Source organism: Harmonia axyridis, chromosome 1, assembly GCF_914767665.1.
Source record: "Harmonia axyridis chromosome 1, icHarAxyr1.1, whole genome shotgun sequence".
Classification (NCBI taxonomy): Eukaryota; Metazoa; Arthropoda; class Insecta; order Coleoptera; family Coccinellidae; genus Harmonia; species Harmonia axyridis.
This window is the reverse complement of record NC_059501.1, coordinates 48,793,512-48,810,626: the sequence shown is the minus strand read 5'-3', so window position 1 is coordinate 48,810,626 and position 17,115 is coordinate 48,793,512. Positions and strand designations below refer to the sequence as shown.

General features: G+C 30.2%; 1 protein-coding gene and 1 long non-coding RNA gene across 8 annotated transcripts in view; one reads left to right on the top strand and one right to left on the bottom strand.

The window, feature by feature from the left end:
• LOC123673350 overlaps nucleotides 1-15,080 on the top strand; it is a 66,254-nt gene extending 51,174 nt beyond the window's left edge. For 4 of the 6 annotated variants that reach the window (XR_006746462.1, XR_006746464.1, XR_006746461.1 and 1 more), the window contains one exon: nucleotides 14,831-15,080. The gene's annotated coding sequence lies outside the window, so the exon portion shown is untranslated. Of the gene's footprint in view, nucleotides 1-13,755; nucleotides 14,094-14,830 lie in introns of those variants that run through there. The other 2 variants (XR_006746463.1, XR_006746460.1) reach the window with 2 other exon arrangements.
• Nucleotides 12,106-13,592, bottom strand: LOC123673396. Of its 2 annotated transcripts, XR_006746468.1 has the most exons (5): nucleotides 13,431-13,592; nucleotides 13,239-13,376; nucleotides 12,893-13,179; nucleotides 12,674-12,819; nucleotides 12,106-12,614 (listed from the first exon to the last, which is right to left on the bottom strand). It is a non-coding gene; the product is annotated as an uncharacterized LOC123673396 (long non-coding RNA). The 2 variants fall into 2 exon arrangements; XR_006746467.1 differs by having other exon boundaries at nucleotides 12,674-13,179; nucleotides 13,431-13,591.
• Nucleotides 15,081-17,115: the final 2,035 nt, after the last annotated feature.

Sequence of the window (17,115 nt, the reverse complement as noted above, 5' to 3'; positions counted from 1 at the left end):
GCATGTTTCCTTCAAGGATACCCATAAAAATTGAAGTCTGAAGTTGGTAACTTATACTTACTAAAATATTCAATAATTCGCAGTTTCCTCAGAATTTGGGAAAAATAGGGGATCCTATAATAAATACCGTATTCAAAACATGTTTTATTTTTATTAACAATAAAATTGGATATTAATTAACAATTTGAAGATTATATTGTGTACCTGCGGAGTTTGGAACTTATTTCAAGTTTATCTTCAGAAATTGAAAGTTCTACAAATTGTACAGAGTATTTATGTGAAATCAGGTACAAAAAAGTAATAGAAAAAATCAAGAAATGGCTATAAAACTCGGTAGGCAGGAAACATTTTTGACTGTTAAGCAAATTTCAGGTATTATTTGAATATTTTAGAATAACACAGTTCTGTTTGTTCTTTCATAATTTAAAAACTATTTCTATTCAATAACTTATAAATTTCAGTGGATTCTAAATAGTTGAGTCTCCTGCCTTTTGTTCTACATGTATAATTTTCATGTAGTCAATTGTGGGGAAAGGGTGATTATTATCTATGCAAAGGTGGAGAGACATTTATTTTTGTTGAAATCTATTCGATATTCGTTAAATCTAGTTTTTAATTAACGTCGACCTGTTTGTCCTATATATTTCATATTGCAAGTTGAACATGTTAACTCATAAAAACTCCTGATTTACTTGTGTTTGGGGTTGAATCGAATCTTTTGCTTTAAATTACAACGATGATATTTCATTTATTATCATTTATATCACCAAAGTACGAGAGAGAAATAAATTTTTTGGTTTTTCAGTTTTTTATGATGGGGTATATTTGATTTTTGATATTTTCTGTTTAACTAAATTTTCTATAATTGCATGTTTGAACCCATTGTTTGCAGCTATTGGTTTTATATATTTCGGTTTCGCGGTTTACTTTGGATAATGGTAAAGGTGAAAGCTATGTGAATCATTGATCGAAATGCTGAAATCTCTAAACACGTTAAAAGCAAGTTTTTGGTTCGACTGTGATATTGAAAATTGTCTGCTGGGGTCTAAGAATGTTATGTGATTATTTGTTTCCTCTTCCAATTCGAATTTTATTTTTGGGTGGATATTATTTAAGTATATTTAGAAATTGATTAGTTGCCTGGATGTTCCAGAAAGGCAAGCATCGTATGTTTTCTACAAATCGATACCAAAAGTATATTTTTAGCGGTAATTTATTGAGTTGAAAATTTTATTTTCTATATAAGACATGAAAATATCTGCGAGAAGTGGGCCTAATGTCAGATATTTTCATGTCCTATATAAAAAATAAAATTTTCAACTCAAAATAAGTGGTAAAAATATACTTTCGGTATCGATTTGTAAATTACATAAACTTGTTTTCCTTTCTGAAACATCCAGACAACTAAATCAATTTCTAAATTACATAAATAATATCCACCCAAAAATAATATTTAAAATATATATATATATATATTCAAAAACAAATACCGACCAACTTTTCGCCTACGCGGCCCAAATATTTCATTCAATAAAATGGGAAAAAGATTTTCGCACGCCCATGGATGGTGTTTTCAATTTCAACAGATAATTCTTTTGCAGTGTTGCCGACTCGAAGCTGAGAGAATTGTTCATCCTTGTCTCACTCGTTAACTGTACTATAGCCGTCCTTATCCAAACAATGTGAATGTTTGCTTCACAACAAAGCGAGTCCCAGTACTGGGATGTTTCGTCTCCTTAGGATAATAAGTCTATGATGAATATATTTAATGTAGTCAAGGTCACTACACGCCGCGCCGTGCCGCTTAATATTTATTTAAAAATCGCGCGTTTGACGAAAAAATAAATACACGTGATATATTACTACACCCCCCCTCACCCTTGTGATATTTTCGTGATTTTTATCACCCCCCTTTCAAGCCTCACGTGATGAATGGACAACCCCTTATCTGAAATGAACGAACGGTACAGAGCAACAGCTGTTATCTTTCTTTGACATTTGCATGTGGCGCCCTTCGTGGCGAAATGAAATGAAATCATTAGTAAAACATAATCAATAATCATAATATACGCTTTTAATAGAGAGTTATTGCAACCTTAGAACATTAATCTATCTATATTCTAAGATTGCAACACACAAATAAGCGATCTTTTATTACAGGATCTCTTATTTTGACATGTACGCATGCGCATTGAGTCAGATATTAAGGATTGTATAAATCTAAATCCAAAATACAGGCCTCCCTTACTTTATTTAAATATGTACAGGCGACCAACTTTTATTTAAGGATCTTTTATTTTGACAGATATCTGTTTATGCCGAATTCCCGATTCAAGGGTAGGCAGCGCCCTCTTCAGCATGCTTTTTCGGCTAAAGGTAAGATATTGTAAACAAAAATATATTGAGTGTTATTTGTGAAGAAAGAAATATGATGGACAAAGAAAATAGTGTATTCCTCAGTTTAACTGAATATTTCCGGTATTTGGAAGCAACTCCAAATAATAGGAATGTGATAGAAGGTGAATTCATTCTAATTTAAGAATAATCGTCCATTATCTAAAAAACAAACATTTTAGGAGAAGCGGTCTTGAATGCCGGTCATGTAATTATGTGTGGGAATATAGGTAAAAGTATTAGTATTATGCTTAGAATTGTTCGGCTTATGCTTGCAGACTTCAGCCCTTTCAGCAGATCCTTATGAAATCAGAGGAAAAATAATAACAACTAAAGAAACTGCAACAATATCAGCTTTCAGCTGTTCTTGTAAGGCTGGATTAGGAGGCAGATGTTAACATATATCAGCTCTACTCTTACATTGTACCAGGTTGTATAATTTTTATTTATTTTATGTCTGAATCAGGACTTGCAATTGAACAATAATATAGACACAATATAATTGTTGGTTTTTTGCTTTTCCTTTGGTTTTTATCATTTCAGAACTGACCTCCTCAAATTGGAAAATATTTCAAGCACTGATATCAAATGCAGGTGGAAAAAAAAAAAGAGACTGGAAATAAATATAAAGCACTACCTCTTCTAAAAATACCCTGCCTTAAGGACAAAGTCCCAAAAAGACCCTTGATAACATCTCAAGATGAAGAAAAGAAGATATTAGAAATATTTTAATTGCCAGATTGCCTTCATCGAGCATTGCAATTCATAAGTAGGTAATAACTTTCATGTCATATGTAATACTGTAATGAGTGATTTTCAGGACTAGGTTATGTAAGGATGCGAATGTGGAAGGAAATATATGGAACCATTATCAGAAATGCAGAAAATTCCATTTTCATGCAGAATTTTTACAATTTTGGGTCTGAAATTAATTTTAGATGCACTCAATGTATCAGAAAATACAATAAGTTAACTATGTTTGACAGTATTGATATATGTGTATCGACAATGCAAGATAGAGCTCAATGGGAAGAAGGAAGGAAGTATAGAGTTACTGGCTCACGATGCTATGACTTATATACTCTTTCGAAAAATGATTGGGAAGAGAAATGTAGTAAATATTTTTTTCCCAAGCATTTTTCGAATATCTATATAAGACATGGCATTAAATTTGAGCCAACGGCCCGAAAAGGTTTCAGGGTTTTCTAAACAAAAAATAGGTCTTGTGATATGTAGAAGGAACCATGGCTGGCATATTGTGCTGACGGAATTTTGTTAAAGAATGGCGAGCCCTATGGTCTTTTGGAAATAAAGTGTCCATTCAAAGGTAACAAATTCTTCATTAACATCTTGAAAATAATATTTAAAAAAAATATCTTTATATTTCAGCAAAGCAAGCCTCTGACTTTGGGAATTGTAAATATATTATAAAAAAGAATAATAATTATAAACTGAAAAAAAAAAACATAAATACTTTGCACAGTTGCAGGTGGGAATTGCAATCCTAAATTTAGACATTTGCCACTTTATTATTTATTTTTCAAGCAATAATTCATTCATTGAAATTAAGGTGCCCTTTGATGAAGAATACACATATAATATGTTAACTTCTTTGAAAAAAAAATATATTGAGAAAATGTTACACCATATTTGTAATGAATAATTGAAAAATTAATATATTTTTTGAAATAAAATTCCAGTTATTTTATTTCCACTTATTTATTATTTAAATAACAACTAACCCATACACCGAAAGGTAACAAATGGGATACAGATTATATATACAGGGCGAGTCTTTGACTTGTACATATATTTTAACCGAAGATTCCTGAGGTCAAAAGAAACACTTTTTTCCTTTATAGTTTTTTCCGATTCGGCCCGGTTACTAAGATACAGGCTGTTGAAAATCGATAAAAAAAATGTGATTTTCGGCTATATCTCGTAAATGGTTCTATTGAAGGAAATGATTTTTGGAATATAGCTTTTCCTTGATGTGATACATCTTCTCCGAACACAAGATTCCCTACACATCTTTCAGTTTCTTCATTATGAACATTACATCACATAAAAATACCAGAAAATCTAAGAACCCAACTCTTAAAATCAATTTGAACGTTCATTGAAGAATATTTGGCTAATTTGAAAAATAAAAGTATTCCTCATATTTTCTCGTACAAAGCGCCGTTTTCAAGTAACTTGATCTTAAAAAAAAAAAATTATGTGTGAAATTAAAAAAATTGGGTACTTTGGCTAAATGAAACTCTGTTCTATTGTGGAAAAAAAAACCACAGAAATGAATATTTACTATGATGTCATGTCTCAGATTTTAGAATTGAAGTACTAGCCAACTTAGTTTGAAAATGAAGTTATTTGAATAAGCTCACCTCAACTCTTCTATTTGATTACAAATTATTGAGCTTTGACACAGCTCAGATAATAAGATACTTATTATTATTAAAATCAACATTCTATTTTGAAAAGTCCAGATTTACCATAAAGCCCATGTTTAAAAAAGTTTTCACAAAATAGTCCCATTTTAATGACAACAATCAATATCACACTAAAGATTGCCATCCAACAATACTGTATTTTTCTTGTGGTCATTCAAACTCACATCGAAACATACCACTAAGTACATACTAGACAAATTTTCATGTGATTGAGATTAAATACTTTTATTCTTTTGCTACTCCATAAATTCATCCTAAAGCATATGATTGACATACTTCCAAGAGTGCCATAATTGTTTTAATATGAAAACAAATAGGTGAGTTGAAATTGTGGATATTTATATTAATTACTTCTCATTTATTTTCAATGGCGAAATCAAGATGAATCAAGTAGAGTTGGCTATAATGCAGGTACATATTATAGAACAAATTTCATAACAAGTGGAGTCTAACATTTTCCATTGATTACAGAGCCATAAAACTTCATTTCCATATTTTCACACTAATGGCTTCAAAAATATTGATGCAGATCATTATTTTTATGAGATAGTTGGCACAAATCAAATGCTTCATTTCATAAAGGAATTACTCTCTATCAGAATGCATACTTATTTATTTTGGAAATTGTTTTTAAATTTCTTGAAAATATGTATGGAACTTCAATATTCTGTTGGGTTTCTTCAAATCTTCGATGATTTTCATTTTATGCAAATATAATATCAAATATCATAAGACAATAACAGTGTAAACCACAGAATACTAATAAACTTGTGTACGTGTAAACTTTAAATGAATATTTTAGATTTTAGGTTAGAAGTTAGAACATAGATTATTCGAACTGTTGTGTTTAAATTTGCAACACTCGAAATTTGAGGTTCAAACTTAAAACCACAGACTACTAGTCTGTGTTAGAACTGTCACAGATGAATATTATTTATTTGAGAATGTAAGGTTAAATTGCAATTCTAGTACGAAATCAAATAAACAACGATATATTCTAAATGCGATATAATAAATGAATGGATGTGAATTATGAATATCAGAGCTAAGCTAATATGGGTGGTAGCGAGCTCAATTCGTTATGATTATCGAAAATGAAATAGAAAATCAAGAGAAAAATATTTAATCTTTATCGTCAGTGAAATTGGGATAACTCATTTATTGTATTGAAAATACTACTTTGTTCAACAAATGGAATGTTAAAAGTGAGTTTATGATGGTTTTTTCAATTTAATAGCTTATTTCCAAGGTTCAAATTGTATATCTTATACTTGCGAAAACTTCAGTGTTCCGGTTACCAGGGGTGAATTAGCTCATTATGAAAATTTAAAATGGCTATATCTTCTTAACAGGGCCGAATCGGATATATATATAAATAACAACTGTTTCGCTACACAGAAGCTTTAGATTTAACATCTATATTGCTACTCGAAATAAAGGCAAAAAACAAAAATATTCAGAAATTATCTTCAGAAAAAATGGGGCTGGACAGATTTACAACATATAATCATTATTTCTTCTATTTTAGGAACCAGGTTCCACGGTAAAACATTACTCAAAATTTTGAAAATTTTTATCATCTGGTTCACACGTTCGATATGGACTCTTGCTCTAGCTATGAATATATTTTGTTCAACCTCCTGAAGAGACATTTGTTTTCTGTTTCGCATGAATGGTGGGCGAATCAGTTTTATTCCGTTTTCCGAACAAATTTCATCAATTAGAAAACTTCAATCCACCATAATGGCATCCTCATCAGGCTTCAGGGAGGATATGAGACCACTCTGCTCAAAAATTATTTTGTCAGATGCTCTTCCACCATAAGCTTCACTGACAAAACTGATCAATCCTGCAGGCGTCACGGCCACCATGAATTTTACAGAGTTATTCCCTTTATAGTGAGAATAACATCTTACTCTACAACACAGGCATTTAGTTCTCTGAACAGAGATTTCTGTACAATCAAGAATGACTCTCACATCAGTAAATTGCTCAAAGTGTTGCGGCAAATTATTACGAATTTCCTCAGTAGGTGGAAGATAGATCGCAGGTTTCAATACTGCCGCTAACACAGTTAGCATGTCATAAAAAATTTCTTTTATACTTTGGGAACTGATGTTTCCAAAGAGTAAAGACAATAAAACATAGCTCGTGTCATTCTTTAATTTTGTAAATGTATTTTTTCCCTAATATTGAGGGATGAAACAAAATTTTCTCTTTTTATTCTTAATACTAAAATTTCAATAGTTTTCAGCATTTCAAAAGAATTCAACCCTGTCAAGCTGTTAAGCTTTTGATTTGTAGTAATATTGTCACAAATTGTCCTTATTGATAAAAGCACATAGAGCTTCAGCAGCCAACAATTCATCAGGCCTGTGAATCATTTTCTGGAATTTCAATATCATCATTTGATTCAACTAGAATATCTCAATACTTTACCTGAGCATGAAGTTCATTTTCATCTTGATTTTGTGTTATTACTTCACAGTCAGATTTCAACTGAAAATTTTGTAAATATTAGATTTACTTTCATTTAAAAGGATCATGATATAATTACAATTGGTTGTTGTACAGGATCATATCTACTTAAATTCCGTCTTTCTTTCTTCTTTATGTTCTCATGAGTACCTGTAGGAAGGTTTTTTGTTGGGACTGCATTTCTTTTCAAATTTCGGCGTCTCAAGTTAGTTTTTCTCGGTCTCAAACACAAATCTGCGTGTCTCAGCTCCTTACCTGAATATTGAAAAATATTACTACACATGGAGCTCGATTGATACTGATATTTTTACAACTTACTTTGTGTATGAAAATCAGACTCTTCAAAATGCTTTGAACAAACTTTCATGGAAGGTGTTATTTTCTTTCCGCACTTCAAATTTTTCTCCCAAATTTTTCGTACATCAACTTTCTCGACAATACCACTTTTGCTAATTATTTCCAGTTTACAACTGTTCTTGGGAAAGCTATGGAATGAAACGGGTTCTCTGTTTGCTCTACTGTTGCATCCATAAACACAACAAAACACTTTTGATTTCGTTTTTTTAGGGCAGTAATCACTATCCATAATGTTGAAATAAATATTAGATAAATGATGAAACTCTAGAACACAACTCTTATAACTCCTCGAACACTAAAATATAAAAATTTAACCTGCAGAAATGCACTCCTACCGTACCTTAAGCCGATATTACAGTTTCTTCCGATAGGTGGCTTGGAGTTGGAGATGAACTTGAATCGCTAATATTTGGCGTCGTTATTCAGCAAGAACTAACCTATAAATATTTGTACCTGTTTAGGTAAACAGAGTAATGAACTAAACTTTTCGAGAAATTTGCATTTTATTTCTTGATTTTGGGCATCTGTGGGACCATTTCATTCGAGAAAAAAAATGTGCTCTCAATAACGAATTTTCCAAGAACTTATACGATTCTCAACGAAACATATTTAATTTGAACCTACTAAAAGAATTAAAAATAATACTAATAAATCCTGAATTTTATTAGAAATAAGAATTTACCTATATGTGTAATGTAGTATTGTTAAAGAATGCTACTGCATACTGAATATTATTTTTTTATATTGAATATAAATAATTCATTCTGTAATATGGACACACCAATGGGATTGTTTTGAAAGAAAAATAATAAACTTGTTACCTAAGTACTTTTTCATATATTGAATCAACATAGCATAAAAAAAGCAAATCACAATGCAGAACCAAATTAATTATCAGTAATGTTATTATAAAATTATACGTTAAGTACACTTTTTTCTAAATTATTGTAGGAAAAAGTACAAAAATACATACATAATTCTGTACATAATTCTGTTAAACAAAATAATCTTCCAGTACTCTGGTGGTTTCACATAAAAAGAAATACTTGATTGACTTCCATTCAAACAGGTACATAAAGTAGACTGATATTTTATATACTGATGATACTTCGTCAACAAATTTCTCTAATAGTTCCATCGATAAAACCCCAGTAGTTTGGTACAGCTCCTCCCATATTACGAATTGGTAGACTAAAAACGAATTAAGGTAATATAATATATAAGTTCAATTAAGCTAATAGCTTACCTGTACATATAGCTGATAACTATTTCTATAAAGCCACTTATGTGCATTCAATTATCTTAGAAGTGTCCATGATTTTCCACAATGAAGATTGCAGTTATAAAAATAAACTTCGATAATGATTGCGATACTTGTAGTAAAAATTTTCCAAGTCAACTAGTCGATTTGTTTGAATTGGTTTTGATATATTTTCTACACCAACTGTATCTATTATGAAAAATCAATTCCTCAATAATGGTCCCAGCTAAAATTGCTAACGCTATTTGTCCTTTCATTTTCGATTTTGAACTTTTACCAAATGAATTATTTTATTTATCAGAATACAAAATAAAGGTGACAAAATATAAATATGTCAAATTTAAAGATCTTTTATTAAAGGATCGCTTATTTGTGCGTTGCAATAACTCTCTAGTAGAGAGTTATTGCAATAACTCTAGTAGAGAGTTATTGCAACGCACAAATAAGCTATCTTTTATTAAAGGATCCTGTAATAAAGGATCCTCTATCGTGGACGTTAAAAGTGAACTATTGCAAGGTGCTTTTAACGAAAGTCAGTAAACTGACAGATCTTTAAATTTGACATATTTATATTTTGTCACCTTTATTTTGTATTCTGATAAATAAAATAATTCATTTGGTAAAAGTTCAAAATCGAAAATGAAAGGACAAATAGCGTTAGCAATTTTAGCTGGGACCATTATTGAGGAATTGATTTTTCATAATAGATACAGTTGGTGTAGAAAATATATCAAAACCAATTCAAACAAATCGACTAGTTGACTTGGAAAATTTTTACTACAAGTATCGCAATCATTATCGAAGTTTATTTTTATAACTGCAATCTTCATTGTGGAAAATCATGGACACTTCTAAGATAATTGAATGCACATAAGTGGCTTTATAGAAATAGTTATCAGCTATATGTACAGGTAAGCTATTAGCTGAATTAAACTTAAATTATTATATACCTATTATATTACCTTAATTCGTTTTTAGTCTACCAATTCGTAATATGGGAGGAGCTGTACCAAACTACTGGGGTTTTATCGATGAAACTATTAGAGAAATTTGTTGACGAAGTATCATCAAGTTTGAATGGAAGTCAATCAAGTATTTCTTTTTATGTGAAACCACCAGTATTGAAAGATTATTTTGTTTAACAGAATTATGTTATGTATTTTTGTACTTTTTACTACAATAATTTTGAAAAAAGTGTACTCAACGTATAATTTTATAATAACATTACTGATAATTAATTTGGTTCTGCATTGTGATTTGCTTTTTTTATGCTATGTTGATTCAATATATGAAAAAGTACTTAGGTATCAAGTTTATTATTTTTCTTTCAAAACAATCCCATTGGTGTGTCCATATTACAGAATGAATTATTTATATTCAATATAAAAAAAATAATATTCAGTACGAGGTAGCATTCCTTATACTATGCTTTAACAATACTACATTACACATATAGGTAAATTCTTATTTCTAATAAAATTCAGGATTTATCAGTATTATTTTTAATTCTTTTAGTAGGTTCAAATTAAATATGTTTCGTTGAGAATCGTATAAGTTCTTGAAAAATTCGTTATTGAGAGCACATTTTTTTCTCGAATGAAATGGTTCCCACAGATGCCCAAAATCAAGAAATAAAATGCAAATTTCTCAAAAAGTTTACTTCATTACTTTGTTTACCTAAACAGCTACAAATATTTATAGGTTAGTTCTTGCTGAATAACGACGGTAAATATTCTGCACAGCGTTGCCAACCCAAAATCTTGAGATTACCGTATCAGGGACGAGAAAAAAACCGTATTTGGGACACTTTTACCGTACACAGAACCACAGAAGTACATAGAGAAAGAGATAAACAATCCTTTCTATTCTATGGCCCTACCTAACCTACAAATTGTAATTTAAACTTGTCAAAATTTAACTAAGCCCTAAATCAAAGATTAGGGAGAGAAAGAAAAAATGCTTTGTCAAATTAGTGGAATTTTTAATTCAATTGAATAAACATAATAAAATGTACAGAAGAATATATACATGAAAATAAGTAATCTTAAATGTGAATCATTATTCATTGCATAGATTTATTAGTTTTTGATTTTTTGTATTCACTTAACAAGCTTAACAAGCACATTTCTTTCAAGTCATCATCATATCTTCTGTTGAATTTATTAACAAAGTTTGCTTTCAACTCATTAGCAAAAATAATATGAGCATCTTTGGAAAGGTATCGTTTTGATTCACATATCCATAGACAAAGGACATAGGCCTCCCCAAGGCATTTCCATCTTTCTCTATTCTGTGCGGCTTCCATCCAGTTGGTGTGCGAATATGATAGAAGTTGTTTATTATTATTATATTTATTTGTAGGTTGATCAATTAATGTGATTTGATAATATGAAAGAGAAGTTTGTATGATGAGATTGAATTGAAAGTGCCCTTTTGTTACTATGAATAAGTATTCAAATTAAAACTTCTTATAATTATTTTATGTGAATTGAGAAATTTATTGTTTGTAATAATGGATTGAACTTTAAGAAATTACATTAAAATATCTAGAAATGGATTTTTAAAAGTACTACTAGCTTGTTTCATATTAAGATTAGTTTGACATTTCATCTTGATAATAATTTCAAACTTTAAATCAATGTGTTATGTGAAGTATCAGGGCAAGAAAAAGATTATTTCAGATTGTAGCATCCCTTATACTATTATATATAGATCATTCAGAAACCAGTCATGAATCTCAAAAAAGATTTCTCTTGGGGTTTCAATACAGAAGGGTAATATCATTCAGTGATTATGGTTAAGTAAACACTCGGACAATAATAAGTATATGATTGATAAAAAAATTGGAGGACCAATTTTGTCACTTGTATCATAATAAATATGAATTAAATATTTCTTTTTTTTTTAATAAGAAATACAAATTGTTAATTTTTAGGTTTTCTTGCACTCTATAATAATATACTGAATAGTTTAACGATATTACTGGGCAGACGCTCCATTACTAAAAATGCTAATGAGGTAATTTTATTTTCAGATTAGGATATAATGCATATAATGGAAATATAATAAAATCTGTATCAAATTCTTTACAGCATAGAGAATTTTGGCTGTTCAATACAGTTGAGAATACACTTTCATTGAGTTATGGGAAATGAAATCGTATAATCAATACAGGAAGTAGTTTATTGTAAGAAAACTTACAGTTGTTCAAAATTATATATAATTATATTATATTATTATATAATATATTAATTTCATTGATTTATGTAAAGGATGTATGTCATATTTTATTTTGATATTGACTGGTTCTTCTATCCACATTTGAACATTGTACGTCTCTTATATGTGTAACATGCTGGTTCAGTTAGAATTTATTACCTCGATTTTTTTGTCAATCTCATTTCAATGTTCTAAATTATTTGCTATGAAGTTCTGGTAGTCTCTGCTAAAAATGAAAAAAGAATATGAATTTAGAGAAAAGTCATTTTCATAGAAGATGCATTCTATTCATTTTTTTTCTTGGGAAATAGATTTGCTTCTCAATTTTCACTTCTTAGATGTTAGTTCTTGGCATTGACCCTATGTTTGGAAAATTTTCCATTGATAGTTGCAAATAATCTCCTCTTTCCTTCTGCATTGAGAGTCTTCAATTGTTTTACACATTTCAGCAAATCCTAAAACAGTTGAAATAATGAATTATACAAAAACTTGAATTGAGCTTGCTTTAACTTACATTTTCTGTGTCATTGCTTATAGATGTGAAATTTTGTGAACTAGAAATGGTTTCATCTATAAAATGTCCCACATCTTCATTATAGTTAACTTGTTGATGGCTCATTAATTTCTAAATTGTTGTCGTCATCTTAAACAGAATTTATTCTTTGTCCGAACATAGTAACAGCATGCAAATGCTTGCACAATATAACTTTGATGCTATTAGTGGAACACTCACATTTATATTTGTGCAAGCATATTTAACAATGACTACAATATCCTAAACCACAATCTGGATCACATGATGATATAAATTGTGTATTATAATATTTATCATCATATACAGACCTCCTCTATTAAGTCTTTCATTGTTTCTGCTTTTTTATGAGATTCTAAATTTCTAAAATTCTAAATTCTAAAATTTTTTGTTGATGGTTGTTGGAGTTAGGTCTTTCATTTCTCATCATTTTCATCCACATCTTCTCATCAACTATTTCTTCCAACAAATCTGATAGCTTGTCAACTCTAAAACAATGAATACTCGTAAATTGATAATTGCAAGAATAGAATTATGTGTATAATACCTTATTTTCTTTTCCTTCTATTTTATTAGATTTCGGATATTTATTCAAACTCTCTATCGCCATATTTGTATGAATACCTGCTCATATTCTTTAACAATAGACCACATCATTATTCTCTGTTGGTTTTGAAAGTAATGACTAAAAATATCCATGATTAGTTTCGTTAGAAACAATCTGCCAAATTCTGCTCACTTTTTCAGATAATTTAGGAATTTGGGTAAAATTTGTTCTTCCTCATTAACCAATATATTTGTATGAATTAAGCAATAAAAATTGCTCTTCAACACTTTTTCACTTGAAAAATTCGAATATACCCAAATAGAGGCAAATGTATTGTCACTGTGTCTATTCATGACAGTTGACAAGTGTCAAGTCATAGAGAAAGGACCCTAACCCTGTTCCTCGGGTCGCTAGCATCAACATTTCAAACGACTGCACGCAGTCGTCAGTCTTCTCTTTATTTGTCTATGTGTCAAGTAATGATTTTAGTCATAGACAAATAAAGAGAAGACTGACGACTGCGTGCAGTCGTTTGAAATGTTGATGCTAGCGACCCGAGGGACAGGGTTAGGAACTAATGTATCGCTATTTCACACAAAAACATATTTCATCCTTATCTACTGTATCTACTGATGATGTTTTCGGCGTAAATTCCAACCTCTCTTTTGTGTTTCATTTCAGTTCTCTCATGATTCTTATTTTCTTGCAGGTACAAGTTTGTTAATAATAATAACAATCTTTATTTCAGAAGGTTCTCATTTACAAAAAAATAACAAATGAAACAATGTCAAAAACTCTTTACATAAAAAAATCCTAAATTTTAGAGGGTTCCAGTTGAAATAAATGATCATGTAGGTATGTATTTTTCGTTTTTTTTGAAATTTTCCTCCGTTTGAATATTTGATGGCAACGCATTGAAGAATCTTAGGCATATATCTTCTAGTTTTTTCGTATAAGGATGATAATTATAAATATAAAGCACCTTTTGTCATAACAGATCAGCATTTCATCATATCATTATCTATTCATGTTGCATCCAAACTTGTCAGGGGTTCAACCACGAACAAGCACTGTTTTAGACCTCCAACTAGAATTTTTGAATGGCATAAATCAATTGAAGCTGTTCTATCCAGCAAATATTAATATGAGTATGAGTAAAATATGTGGGGACCATATCAGTGAGGACAATTTTTTCAATACACCTAAAACAAGACTTTTACTTTCATCCCTGCCAGATTTTCCAAATTATGCACTGCCTTAAGATCAGAATAATTCAATTAATTATGTGCCGAGTACTAGTTTAACAGATTCAAGTTCAGATAGGATCAGAAATTACCAACCGAATACTGATACTGTTTCCCTTTTTGTGAAGAAAAGACCAGGCATTTTAAATCAAATTAATATCAAGAAAAAGAGTCATTTAACAAAAAGAATTTTTTTTTATATTAGTACCTAAATGTCGAAGGGAGCAGTTGTGTCGATTTAAGAAAAGGGAGCTATATTTTCACTTCATATTGTTCTATTGCTATCACCTTATATACTTTCAATAAAAGTCTCTTCAGGATCACCATCAATTTTTCACTTTGTTCCAGGTTTCAAAAGGCTTACGTTGGAGTTCTGCCAAAGAATTGAAGATTCCAATTCTCAATCAATCCTTCGATTTCCTGGATATTTGTCAGTAATCACAAAAATAATTATTTTATCTTCAAATGAAATGTTTCCTTCTTTAATATTTAAGTGGTACAATACGATATATATATAATTTGATTCAATTATTTCATTAATTTCTGTTCACAAATATCAATTTGTATAATTATGTGCAATAAAAAGTATGTCAAAATTCGTTGAGTATTATTACTTAAGTAAAAATTAAGTTGGATGCAAAACCTCACTGAAATATTGAAAAAACTGTAATTGATATTACAGTTTTTTCACAATTTTCGGTGCAGGTTTTCATTCAAATTTTGAGTTGTTTGGAATTATGAAATAATAAGGAGCCAAATGCGCAGAATCAACATCATTAGTTCCAATCCCTGCCCATAAGGTCGCCACAATCACGCTTATTTATTTTACCGCTGAGTCGTCACTCTTTTCCTCCTTTCTCTATGATTTTAGTTGCAGATCCTCGGGAACTCGAGGATTTACGACACAGCCGATTCACGAAGAAACCCGAATCATCGATCGGGTCCAAATATTTGGTCCGTTTTAGCTTATCCTCTCAGCTGGTTTGCGGTCTTCTTAGTTATTGCCATAGTTTCCAGGTCATATGTCGCTACCGGTAATATGCAGGCATCGAAAACTTTCCTTTTAAGGTTTATTGGGATGTCGTTATTCCTGAATATATATGTCATCTTTCCAAAAGCCATCCAAGTTAGCATGATTCTTCTTTTTATCTCTGCTGTTTGATTTTCTTTACCGATTCTTATTGAGTGTTCTAAATATATATATATTCTTCTACATTTTCAAGTTGTGTGCCATCAATGTTTATGTGTTCTGTGGAATTGTTAGTTGTTGATAAGTTTGGTCTTCGAAACATTAATTTTCAAACCGACTTTTTTCAGAGCATCAATAAGTTGTTTTAACATCTCGCCTAATTCCTGCATGTTGCTACTTATTAGGACGATGTCATCGGCAAATTCGAAGATGATTTAAGTAGGATCAGTTATAATTGATGAATAATAGAAACTATTCGATCTATAATGACCTATCAAAACTTAAAAAAGTTTAATTTTCACCTAAATCTGATACTGAATCCAGATTCAAACCAAAATGTAGAATTCAAACTGAATACGGGCCGTTATGGCAACGAGCGGTCACCGCTTGGCAACCGCGTTCCATGTGAACGGTATCCAATTATCCACCGCTCATTCAACCGCGCGTAGAACGCTTGTCATGTGAACGTGCTCTAATTCATTATTTCAACTGTTTTAGGATTTGCTGAAATGTGTAAAACAATTGAAGACTCTCAATCCATAAGGAAAGAGGAGATTATTTGCAACTATCAATGGATAATTTTCCAAACATAGGGTCAATGCCAAGAAGAACTAACATCTAAGAAGTGAAAATTGAGAAGCAAATCTATTTCCCAAGAATAAAAATGAATAGTATGCATCTTCTATGAAAATGACTTTTCTCTCAATTCATATTCTTTTTTCATTTTTAGCAGAGACTACTAGAACTTCATAGCAAATAATTTAGAACATTGAAATGAGATTGACAAAAAATCGAGGTAATACACTCTAACTGAACCAGCATGTTACACATATAAGAGACGTACAATGTTCAAATGTGGATAGAAGAACCAGTCAATATCAAAATAAAATATGATAAACATCCTTTACATAAATTAATGAAATTAATTTATTATATATATAATAATATAATATATTTATATATAATTTTGAACAACAGTAAGTTTTCTTACAATAAACTACTTCCTGTATTGATTATACGATTTCATTTCCCATAATTATATCAAAGTCTGAGTAATGTAGATTGAGAATAACTCAACTGTATTCTTAACTGTATTGAACAGCCAAAATTCTCTATGCTGTGAAGAATTTGATACAGACTTTATTATATTTCCATTATATGCATTATATCCTAATCTGAAAATAAAATTACCTCATTAGTCATTAGCATTTTTAATAATGGAGCATCTGCCCAGTATTATCGTTAAACTATTCAGTATATTATTATAGAGTGCAAGAAAACCTAAAAATTAACAATTTGGATTTCTTATTAGAAAAAAAGGAATATTAAGTTCATATTTATTATGATACAAGTGACAAAATTGGTCCTCCATTTGTTTTATTAATCATATACTTATTATTGTCCCGAGTGTTCACTTAACCATTATCACTGAATAATATTACCC